The sequence below is a fragment of the Canis lupus genome, chromosome 4 (assembly GCF_003254725.2).
Source record: "Canis lupus dingo isolate Sandy chromosome 4, ASM325472v2, whole genome shotgun sequence".
NCBI classification, from domain to species: Eukaryota; Metazoa; Chordata; class Mammalia; order Carnivora; family Canidae; genus Canis; species Canis lupus.
Window position 1 is genome coordinate 42635747 of NC_064246.1, and position 12412 is coordinate 42648158.

General features: G+C 38.3%; 2 long non-coding RNA genes across 6 annotated transcripts in view; one reads left to right on the top strand and one right to left on the bottom strand.

The window, feature by feature from the left end:
- Nucleotides 1-32: 32 nt before the first annotated feature.
- LOC118354481 (uncharacterized) lies at nucleotides 33-11629 on the top strand. Of its 3 annotated transcripts, none has more exons than XR_007410242.1 (3): nucleotides 33-332; nucleotides 3654-3759; nucleotides 11497-11629. It is a non-coding gene; the product is annotated as an uncharacterized LOC118354481 (long non-coding RNA). The 3 variants fall into 3 exon arrangements; XR_004815048.2 differs by having other exon boundaries at nucleotides 33-277; XR_004815049.2 differs by lacking the exon at nucleotides 33-332 and adding an exon at nucleotides 345-508.
- LOC112651269 (uncharacterized) overlaps nucleotides 629-12412 on the bottom strand; it is a 29800-nt gene continuing 18016 nt past the window's right edge. The window contains exons 4-5 of one of the 3 annotated variants that reach the window (XR_003130704.3): nucleotides 11576-11691; nucleotides 629-989 (exon numbers count right to left, since the gene is read on the bottom strand). This is a non-coding gene — a long non-coding RNA (uncharacterized LOC112651269). The other 2 variants (XR_003130703.3, XR_003130705.3) reach the window with 2 other exon arrangements.

Below are 12412 nucleotides of genomic sequence, written 5' to 3' on the forward strand. Positions count from 1 at the left end.
TCCCGCCCACGCCGCGCGCAGAGGGAAAACTGAGAAGCTCAGGGAGGAGTGCGCCCGCCCCCTTTGCCGCACATGCGCAGAAGCCCGAGCGCGACGCGGGAGCTGGTCCCGGCGGGTCCGCTGCCCCCGGGCTTGGCGGTGCACGTGTCCTCCAGGCGCCTGCTTTTGGCAGCCACGTCGCTTGTTTCCGCTTTGTTCTGGGGACGGTACCTTCTGGAGAGACAGGCGAGGCGGCGGGGAATTGTGAGACGCGGCGACCTCCCGCATCCTGCCCTCGGTGGGCCGAGGGCTGCGCCCCCTCGCGTCTTCCCGGGTCCCGGGGGTCGGAAGCGGTGCGCGGTGGCTAAACTCCTCCCGGGGCGGGGGCGGGGGCGGGGGCGCGTCCGCGTCCCAGAACGGGACGACCGTGCCCGTTAGAACGGCGCTAGCGCTTAGCGTTCACCGTGTGTCAGTACAGCGCTAAGTGTCACACGGGGGTCCCAGTTAAGCCCACACACAGCCTGATGAGGTACGTACCATCCTCTCTGTCTGTTGAGGAAAACAACCCGAGGAAGAAAAGTGAATGGCCAAGTGGTCGACCCAGAACTCGAGCCAATGCCGCCTGCTGCTGGAGGGCCAGGCTCTTGCCTGCGCGCTTACATAACGAATTTAATGTTTTTTGTAAGCCTGGTGCCTCTTCACTATTCGGAAATTTAAGCCATCAGAAATGACAAAAGCCAAAAAAAAAAAAAAAAGAAGAAAGAAAAGAAATGACAGAAGCCAACATTTACTGAGCACTTCTGAGTCCTGTGCTTTGAGACCGTCTTTCTTGCCTTCCTGGGCCCTAGGCCGTAACTCCTCTCCTTTTCATCATGTTTCTTCCCTGGTGGATCTTCCTTATCAGCAAATACACAAGCTGTAATGCCTCCATCTCAAAAAATAATTCTGATCTTCCTTGACTCCAGCCAGCTACCACTCCATTTATTTGCTTACCTTGATCAGCAAAATTCCTGGGGGGGAAAAAAAAATGAAATGAGACTGGCTGTCTCTATTTTCTTACTTTTCATTCTAACACTTTTCCCACTTGGGATTTTGGTTCCCACAAGTCCAGTAAAATAGCTCTTCTCAACATCCCCTGTGAGTTCCATCTTGGAAAATCCTCACTTTTCTTGTATTATGTCAAAGTCGATCGCTCTCACTGAGTCTGGGTTGAAGTCTTGGAGTGCCACACCCTACTTACTTTCCTCTTCAGTTTCCTTGGCAGACTTCTAGTTTGCATCTTGTATTTTCATATTATTAAGTAATGTTCCAAGATAGTTTTGGGGGGATCAAGCAAGAACAAGCCCAGGACTCTCTGACACAGTTTGCAAATAGGAACTGGATCAATCTACAAAGTTCCATAGTATATAGGAAGGACCAAGAAATGAAGTTTTTATAAGTTAATCTCAAGGTTGTGGTAATTGAGACCTGGAGAATGGCTGAGATCAAGAAACAGAAAAGAGAAAAGCGGGCTTTGTTCAGGACTTTGGTGATTGTCCTAATCCACAGAAGAGAAGAAGAAGAAGGATACAACAATAGGAAAATTAGAAGAACCATCTGAGAAGTGATCAGGAAATTTAACTGTCAAGTGGTTGTGTTAATTAGACATAATATTGATGATTGTATCAGGCTGGTGGATTTGACCGTTCAATAGTAAGAATGACAAGTGGCAGCCTTTCTTGGCCCTACTATTTCTAACCAACTTCAATTCTTCATGAGCCCTATTGCTTTGTTCCTTTTCCCGTACTTGGAACAAAGTTGCGTCATCCCAATATTGTGGACATTTATTGGTTAACTGCCCAGAATCGATTCCATCATCCTTTTCCTGTCCAAAGCATTCTGATTATCCTTTAATAATTCATTTTTCTGTCCATTTTCAACCATGTGGACTGTTTAAAATTGGTCCTACCCTTCCGCTCTAAGGTACCCCATCACTCTGGTTATAGTAATTTGTTCAGAGATGGGCATGCAACTGAATCCAAGCCAGTGAAACAAAATGAGATATTCATCGAGACTGCTGGAAAAATGGATTTTGTTAACCCATTCTGTATGTAAATTTTGTAGCCCAGAACTGCCAACTGCCATCCTGGTCCTATGAAACTTAAGTTGGCTTGAAATAGATTCAACAGCAGAGGTGATAATTAGAGAGGTTGAAAAGAGTCTAGGTCATACTGTTTGTGCCCCTATGTATCAAGTCCTCTGACACTACAAATATCCCAGAAAAATAGTTTTTTTCAAATGGCTTAAGTTTTTGTTTTCTGTTACTTGTTACATGAAGGGTTTAACCAAGACACTCAATAATACTTGAGTCTGAGCTTGAGTGGACTAATTAACCTGTCAAGTTCCCAGTCTACATTTAGGATGCTATGAGACCAAAACTGGAAGTTGCTAACATCTAGAGATAGGATTTAGTGATGGCTCTGAGGAAAATGTACTGGTTGATCTAAAATGAAGACATCCTAAATGAAGGGGATTAGTGTATAGTATAGTAAAATAAGGATCCAAATAGTTTGTATGTAATTCCTTTCTTGTCACCACTTCACATTACCATTATGCCCCTGTTAAGCTGACTTCAGGTGATTTTAGCACCTAAGACAGAATTAGATGGAAGGTTTATATCAGTTATAGTTTTTACTTGCCAAAAATAGTACCTAATCTAGCTAAAGATATATATGTATATAAAAAGTACCAGTCCTAATTTTTGCAAGTATTTACAAGACTGTAGTTGCTACTTATGACATCCTATCTTCCAGTGCCCTTTATATATTTCTTTCACTTTCTGTCAGTATCTCAACTAATTGGGTTTCTTTATCCAGTACAGTGACCCAAATCTACACTGCTGAATAAAACATATTCACTAGTTATGATTTATATTACCCACTGTTCTGTTGGCCCAAATTTATTTGGTCAGACTCAAAGTGAGATAGGATAAAACTTAAGGTCTTGCTCTTTGAGAGCTTGAAACTATCACACCACTTTTCTCTCTCTCTCTCTTTGTGTGTGTGTGTGTGTTTGTGTGTGAATTCAGTGGAAAGAAGTGGTAACTGTCTTTATTCTTAATTCTGCAATTAGCTTAATGTATTTCTGAAAAAAAAAAAAAAAACCAACCTGGGAGTATACACAGTAAAAGGAGAAATTGATGAGTCAGCACCCCCAAGTAAGCCACTGAATACACCTGTTCAATAATGCTTGCCTACAAACTACCTCTTGCCTATTGCCACTAGGTGACAGTCTTTACAAATATTTTATCTGAAAGAGTGTTACAGAAATTAGATTCTATTGGAAGTGATGGTTACCTTTGCAGTTTCACCTAGAAGATTAAGCAAACACATATTTGTTATAACCTACACTTCAGGTCACTTGAGTTCATAGTTATTCCTCATCTTGAACACTTTTCTCCTCCTACTACTTAGTTTATTCCTTCCTACAGGCTGAATTGTTTCTCTAAAATTTATATGTTAAAACCCTAACCTCCATTATGACTGTATTTGGAGATAGGGCTTTAGGAGGTAGTTACAGTTAAAAAAGGTCATAGGAGTAGGGCCCTAATCTGACAAGATTGGTGTCCTTAAAAGAAGAGGAAGATAAAGATCTCTCTTTCTGACTCTCTCTTTTTATCTCCCCATGCACCACAGAAGAAAGGCCGTGTGAGAAGGTGACATCTACAAATCAGAAAGAGAGTCCTCCCCAAGAACTGAATGCGCCAGCACCTTGAACTCGGACTTCCCAGCCATCAGATTTGTGAGAAATAAATTCTCTGGGTTTTTTAAAGTATTTTGTTATTGTAGCCTAGAGCAGATCCTCCATAGCAAGAAAGGCCCTATGACTAATGGTTAAGAATATAATACATGTTCTGGAGTCCATATCTGGGTTTGGTTGTAGGCTCTGTTACTCCCTGGTGTGTTACCTTTAACGGACTACTTATCCTTTCTAAGACTCAGTTTCCTCAAGTACAAAATGAGATAATCAATGTAGATAATTGGACAGATCATTGTGTTGTTTACGTGAACTAATACTTTTAAACACTTAGCATAATGTCAGTAATGTCAGCTGTTATTAAGAGCTTTGTCTTAGCTCAAGTGTCATCCCATCTGGGATAGAAAAGGATTCCCCTTTTCTGAATCCTTATCCTGGGGCATGACTTTTATGTATAGTCTATAGCACCTTGTGGTCATCCTTTGGAACCCTTACAATAGTTAGTTATAATTTGTGTAATTTATGTCTGCCTTCCTCACTAAACTAAGCTATTTGAGGCTAGAAAGGCCTATATATATTTTGCTCGCTGTGGTTTCTTGGCAAGTGTCAGTGCATGGGGGGGGGGTGGCATCAAGGTGCTAAAGTCAAGTTTGATTAATGAATGAAAAATGATATTAATTTAAATGAGGAACCTGTAAACTCTCTTAGAGAGAACTGGGTCAAGTAACTTGTAAAAGTATTAGTATTCTTAATTCTGAATGAAAAATGTAGAAAACATATTAATTGTTTATGTGAAACAAATCAAGTGTCCCAGAGATAGTATCCCAAATGATCTCTGAAATTTTAATCACTTCATTTCCTTATGTAATGTGTCCCTCACTTGAACCAATATTTCTTCAAGAAAATTTATGTATTGATAAAATTTCTTTAATTCAAGCATTTTAAATTATACCAAGGAACCTAGCTAGTATAATATTCCTATTGGAGAGGCCTGTAAAAGAATTCTTGGCTGAAGGAAATGTTCACTTTTGTGTAAATGCAGAGTTGTATTAAATTCTTTTAAAGGATGATCCATACTTGATGAACTTAAAGTTTTAAAACTCACGTTTTCCTAATATCATGCCATGGATGGGTTTATATATTTACTGGAAAACAAAACATGTTGTCCTATTAACTTCCCTAAAATAGAAAATATTAAAAGGGATGTATAATTTCAGTACTTTTTAAACCCCTTTAAAAAGTCATTTTTATGACTTATGATTTTTATGACTGTCATTTATGAAATGACAACTAAGTAAGGTGTCCCAAAAGAATGATAATGAGAAATATGTTATTCATGTTCGAAAAGAAAAGTTTATGTTTTCAAAGTTTTCTCAAAATATGAGGCATAAGAAAGTATTTTGTGGGCTTTACATACCTTAGATAGTAGAAGCTCCCGGTTTCTTATCATGGTGATAAAATTTCAGGCAGCCTTCTTATGGGACATGAATCTTCCTTCAGTCACTGCCTTACCATTTTATTTGCCTCTGCATTATCAGGCAGGATGCTTGGGTTCTGGATTCATCACAAATGAACCCCATCAACTCCCCCATGACACACCACATGCTGGCAGTATTTGTCTACTTTTGATAAATTGGTCAGTCTTATGAAATACTTCTCTGAGCTGAAGTTCTGGAACTTGTCAGGTGTCCTCTCTGACACTCATGTCTTCCTTTGGCTCTCAGATTACGCAACCAGCTGGGGTAAAGCCCATATCCTCCCACAAAGCATGTTTCTTTGGAAATTCAGATCTATTGGCTTTTGGCACTAAAAAGTAATGTTCTTGCACTTTCTGTTAGATCTGTACTGAATAGTCTCTTGGGGGTGAGTAACCTTTTAAATGTTGGAGGAGTAACAATTCCAGGGATCAGTGTGCATTTAGCAATTTGTAAGAAAAACCAGAAGGAATACAGATGTGTTGTATATTGTATTTGTATATACTACAAATGTAGTCCTTTTGACTACAATTGAATATGGCAAGGCCTAATCTCTGTGCACAAAAAAAGTATGTCTTCTGAATTACATAGGCATGTAATCATTATTATTATATATGACTGAAGGCAGGAGTTCTGAAAGAGTCTTAGGTGACTGTTATCCTCCTACCTATGAAACTCCTGGCAAAGGGATTAATAGGTGTCCTATAAACAGAGTCAAAGTTCTTGAAAATAGCATCCCGTTCATAGGATTTGAATCTCCCAGCCATTTGGAAAAAATAGGTTAAAAAAAGTAACATCTAGTCTGTTCTTAAATATAGTTGGAAGGCCTGATTTCATTTCTACCCCCAGAAATAAGTAATGCTACTTTCATCCTAAGAAAGAGAGATACATATGTACATTTCAATTAATGGTTTCCAAACTTTGTTCTACATTAGAAACACCTTATATAGAACATTTTTAATGAGGAGCTTCTACAACTTTTGATGCTCGGGCTGTACCCAACACTAATTAAATTGGAATGTCTAGGGGTGGGTGCCAGGCATCAGTAATTTTTAAAGATCTCTGGTAAAATAGAATGTGCAGCAAAGTCTGGGAACCTAGGTTAACACAGTCGTGTACTCTCTCCTGCACTCCAGCCTTTCTTCATTGCCTCTTTAGCTCAATGGTTCTCGCTCTGACTGCGCATTAGAATCACAGGGCATAAAAAAAAAAAAAAAATTCTGATCCATTTGGTCTAGGGCAGGGTATAAAGAATCATAAATATTTAGCTGTTCCCCAGTAACTGTAATGTGCAGCTATGGTGGAATCACTGGGCTAGCCGATTATATAAAGAGGTAAGTAGGATAAGGTGGGTCTTTTAGTCAATTTCCGGCAGTGAAGAGCTTTATACATTTTAAAATTATCATTCACTAGCTTTATTGAGTGAATTCTTTCTTCAATTCATTAGGCTATAAAGTCCAACCATTTTCCTGAATACACTGATGGTAGGATTGCCCAATAAAATACAAGACAGCAGGTTAAATTTGATTTCAGCTAAACAATGAATAATTTTTAGTAAAAGTATGTTCATGCAATATTTGGGATGTATAATTTTAAAAAGATTGTTTGGGATCCCTGGGTGGCGCAGCGGTTTGGCGCCTGCCTTTGGCCCAGGGCGCGATCCTGGAGACCCGGGATCGAATCCCACATCGGGCTCCCGGTGCATGGAGCCTGCTTCTCCCTCTGCCTGTGTCTCTGCCTCTCTCTCTCTCTGTGACTATCATGAATAAATAAATAAAATCTTTTAAAAAAATAAAAATAAAAATAAAAAGATTGTTTATTGGAAATCCAAATTTAACAGGTAGCCCGTATTTTTATTTTCTACTTTTGACAATGCCAAGTGTTGGGAAAGCACAGCTCATCTTTGGGAAAATAAGCAGCTGAATTCAGGGAGAGTTCTATCCTTCTAATCTTCAGGGTAATTGGCCTTTTAGCTCTTATCCCTTCTAGCTGTAGAGATGGTAGATAAAAGACAGGAGCATTTTTGGAATTAAAAACTTCATAAAATCATACAACAAGCTAATAAGACCAACATTTTCCTTTTGCTTAGGGTAGCACTGAGTGACCATCAGGGGAACAGCATAGGAGATGAGGGAGGGTCACTGTGCAAGAAAAGAGAACATGGAAGGGGGTAGAGATCTGAATCTTCAGTATAAGCTTCAGTTTCAGGAACCTCCGTTCTGCATGTGCTCTAAAGAGGATTGCCATTTTGAGCCTTTTCTATGACTTTCAAGTAGTTCCGAATTGTTTTTTTAAAAAATGATTATTTCTTCCTAATCTATCTGAATATCAGATCCTTGCTGCTTCAGCTGGAGTCAAGATAGTTTCCAGGTGAAACTATTTTCATGCTTACTGAGTCTGAACTAATGGAAAATACAGATTGTCCCTAGCAATCTTGTAAGAACCCCCTCATCTCATGAGGCTTCCCAAGCAGTCTGGATGCCTTCAGCCCCATCCTCTAAGGACTGTTCACCATAAGCTGATTCTTTAAATTTCCTTCGTCCCCACTATCCCAAATAGGCCTTGAACTGTAAATAAAAGTCATGGGTAGGTGTATTTCTTGGCCTATACACCTATACATTTCTTGGCTCTATACAATCAGCAGGCTCTATACAAAAGAAAAAGAAGCAAGATTTTACAGTAATTCCCAGAAAGCAGGTGTTGTAATGATTTAACCAAATTGGAGCCTGACATTTTGATGAACAACTCTTGAGCACCCCCTCCTAATTTCCTCCATGGAGGAGATAGACAAACAGGTAATATGTCAAATCCCTATTTGGCAGTCCAAGTTTACTAATAGAAGGAGGTGAAACAGGTGAAGCACATTAACTTTTAACCTGTTACCACTGATTTTTTTTTTCACTAAATGTTAGATGTTTAAAAGGGAAATGCACGTTGGCAGAAAGGAGACAAGACAGGGTGATATGAAGGGGCTGAAAGCTGGCCTGCATCGTGGAACATATTTGCAAACCAGCTGGGCCCACTTTGTGCAGATGTTTTTAAGGGAACAAGAAGGAAGGGCTAGTGTTCTAATATTTGGCACATTAATGAAGCAGTGGAATATCTCTGATGCTGCTCCTTTCTGTGGCTGAAGATGGGGGTAGAGGATCAGAGGCTTTGGGATAAATTTATTATTCAAACTGAGTTCAACGAAATTGCATACATTAATAGTAAGGCTTTTTTCTAAGTCCACTTAAAAAAGGGTTAATTTATTTTTTAGGATGCTGACTCCAAAAACCAAAGAGCCTTATGTTTATTTGCCTATGGATCAAACAATCAAATCATCGTCAGATATTTTATTCATAGGTGGGCAAACATGTACCTAGTTGGAGATAATAGTTTCAAAATTGATCTTCTTGAGTTTAAATGTTGAGCATGTTTTAGGGCAATGTAGATTGAGTTTTCCTCCTCCCCAGATGGTTAACTTGGTCTTTCACTTTTTGCCTGAATGCTTCAGTAGCATGCCTATGCAGCATGAATTTCAGAAAATGGAGGAAATCCATTTTTCTATGTCAGTTGGATGTTTGCAAATTGGTGGCCCCTGTTTGGATTATACAATGAAGATAAAAGGGGGAAAAACCTCTTTGTGCCAAAATTAGAAACATGGGAGTTTATACACTCATACTCACATGTTCACATAGAAATTTGGGTTATCAGCTTCTCTTGAAAAACCAAAAGATTTGGTTACGCTGTGCCCACATTCCTCATGCCAATATCTTTGTATTTTCTGGGCATACATTTCCCGTTTTACCTGCCTGTCATTTTATCCTTGGGCTTATTCATTCAGTGAAATAGGTCATATATAAGGAGATATATTATTATGTATGGTTCCTATATGTATTTGAATTTTCCATCCATGATATGAGGCTAGACTAGATTATATTATCACTCCAATGTCCTTCAAGCTGATTCTGTGATTCTTCTCTTTTATATAAATCGAGTTTTTGATATTGTTGGAGATTATCTGATACTTTGCCTGAGTAAAGAACTTGACTATAGCTCTAAAAATCTTTTCTGTCCTATTTCAATTTAGTCTGCTAAAAGTCTTTTCTGTCCTATTTCAATTTAGTCTGCTAAAAGCGTGGATGAATTTATGACTAAGAGAATGACTCTTTAGTTGATTTTCTTCTTTGGCTGTGTTTTCATTGATGAGAATTAAAGTGATCATCTGGATAAGCTTATTTAGAAATGAAAACCAGAAATTAGTAATTTGAATATTTAAAAGGGATAGCCTATGCAGGTAAAATGTAGCAAAGAAATGCTCAACCCCTGACTCAACCTAATATCAGACAACTTAAGAATGGACCTTAAGGATAAAATCTGGCCCCTTTGCTTTACAGATAAAACTAAATTTAAGAGAAGTAAAGCCATTTGTTCTTAATCACACTATAGGTTTGTGTCAGAGTTGGGGCCCAAACCGTATCTTTTAACTTTAACCAAAGCCAGTGTTATTTCTCTTATCCTTAATTGCTTCTAATTATATAGGTATATAGGTTTCAGGTTTACTTCTCACTTTTCATTGTTATTTATTCCAATAGCAATATTTATAATAAAAATTATTTTAAGTTTGTTATATAATTATCAGAATTATTTATGATGAAATTATAAAACATTTCATAGGTACTTTTCTTGAAAATACGAAAATGACCCTTAATAATGAAAAATTTATAATTTATATTTTAAGTTAAAAAGTCTTACAAATAATAGGAAATGCTAACAGTAGTTGTCTTTGCTTAAATTTAGATGGCTTCCCCTACTTCTTTCCTTGTTATTTTCTTTTTGTCCAAATTTTGCATAATGAATCTATACCATTATTATAATTGTTAGAATTTTAAAAGTTATATAAAAGAAACAAAGGCAAATCCAGCCTAATAAAGACATTTATGTGAAGTTAAAATGTTCTCACACCTCATTCATTCCTATGAGTGGGATGTAGAGACCATTTCCTGTGACTCAAATATGCACACACAAAAAGAAAGGATTTGACACTTTCCCACAGTGTAAGAAAAATGTCTGGTGGCCATGATTGCAAAGGGGATGTGCTGAGGGTTGCGACCTAGAGCACATTCCAGGCGGAGTAACACAGACTTTAAAATTGAAATCCAACCGTTTCAACTCTCTGTTATGATCCCTTTACAGTATTTGGCTAATTGATTAACCCAGTCTTCTAGTATGACTTTAAAAGTGTTTTTTTTTTTTATTTTTAATTCTGAAAGCTAAGGAGAATTCAAATTTTGATTTACCCTTTGTCTAGTGTTAGGAAATTTAAAGGAAAGTTTGCACCCAACGTCTCTCCCAAAGGCTACTGCAACAGCTGTATGGTTACCAGGGGAAGAGTTTACTTGGATGGAGAGAGAAAATACGTCTTTATAAATAATGTGTTTTTATGACTCCTGTTCCTGGGAAACCATACATACAATGCACCTATGAATATTGGAGGTCAAGCTCTGACTGTGTTTTTATTAAATATTTGACTATTTTATGTTTTTTTTGTAATCACTAAGTTTGAGATCTGGGTGAGTGATTAAGGAGTTTGTAAGGAGCTTGCCACTGTCTTCTCCCTGTCTTTCTTTCTCTTTCTATCCCTTCCTCCCTCTCTTCTTCTCTCCTTACTTTCACCTCCCTCTCCTTCTGTCTCTCTCTGTGTCTTTTGAAAATACCAAGTTTTAAGATAAGGATCACTCTACTTTCTTATGCTTCTTACTTTTGTTTTTTTAAGAAGATGAAACATCAGGGAATATTGCATAGCTCAGTATTGATTGACCAATTACTGTCCTCAGTCTTTAATGTCCTTTCTACAAAGATGGGTTGCTTGGGAGAAGAGTATTGATAAATGGATCCAATGTTTTTTGTCTGTTTCCTAACAGCATCATTTTACTTACTTTTCCTTTATTACGGGAAGGGACACAAACCCATCTTACAATAGATGGGGTATTTTTTAAGACCCCAGAGAGTCTCAATAAAATATTGCATCAAGTTTTTCTACCAGCAGTTAACTCCTTTTCTAAAATTTTGATATGTTTCTAGGTAAGTCATAACTTCTCTTAATATCTAAATCAGCACTAACATAACACACATCCCTAATCTGCAATTTACATCTATAAACCTTCTTGAAATGGTTGGGATATGGTGCTGCTGTTGCTGCTTATAGAGTTAGACAGAAGAGCCCTATGGCAAGACTAGTGACACTTCACATGACATAGGCATGACATTTCTTCCTGCCTGTTTTCTCACTAAGTATTTTGGTAAATTGCATGTTCTCTTTCAGGATCAGGATTGATGAGCTCTGGCTTCAGGCTGGGACACATTGGCAGGAGAATACTTATAAACTAACTGACAAAAAGCACCTTAATTTAGAAGGAAGAATAAATCCCAGGCTGTTCCATGCGGTTCTCAGGTGATTCCTGGAAACAAACTTTCATTGTCAAAACTTCCTCTCATTCATGAGTTCCTGCTTCTCACCCTACAATGACATAGGTATAAAATAAAACACATTTATAGTTGCAGATGTTGGTAAAGAAAATTCCAAAGAGGAAACTTTAAAATACCTTTAAAAATAACTTTCCAAAAATCATTGTTGGTTTAAAATGCTAAAGTTGGAGATTGAGTAAATTTTTCATATTGCCTTACAGTTTATGAAGCACTTACAGATAGATTACATTGTTTAGTAGTAGAATGTAAGACAGTTTTCCCAGTAGGAAATGGGTTGTGTAATTTAGTCAGATCCCTGAGTGAATGTGACATATTAATATTCACACAATGTGCAAAGTTGGGAAGGAGAAACCTGGACAGGCAGTTGACTGAACATGACTGGGGAAGCACCCAGCTCTGAGAGCCCCAGCTGGCCACTGTAGAAAGGGTAAGTCCTGCCAGTGGAGACAGACTAATCTTGGTTCTTTTTTTTTTTTAAGATTTTATTTATTTATTCATGAAAGACACACACACACACACACACACAGAAGAGATCGAGAGAGAGAGGCCGAGACATAGGCAGAGGGAGAAGCAGGCTCCACTCGGGGAGCCCGACAGGGGACTTGATCCTGTGACTCCAGGATCACGCCCTGAGCTGAAAGCAGACCCTCAACTGCTAAGCCACCCAGGCGTCCTTAATTCTGGTTCTAATCACTACTTTACTTCTTTATAGAGAATAGTCTAAGAGTGGGGGCTTTGGAGACATTTCTTGG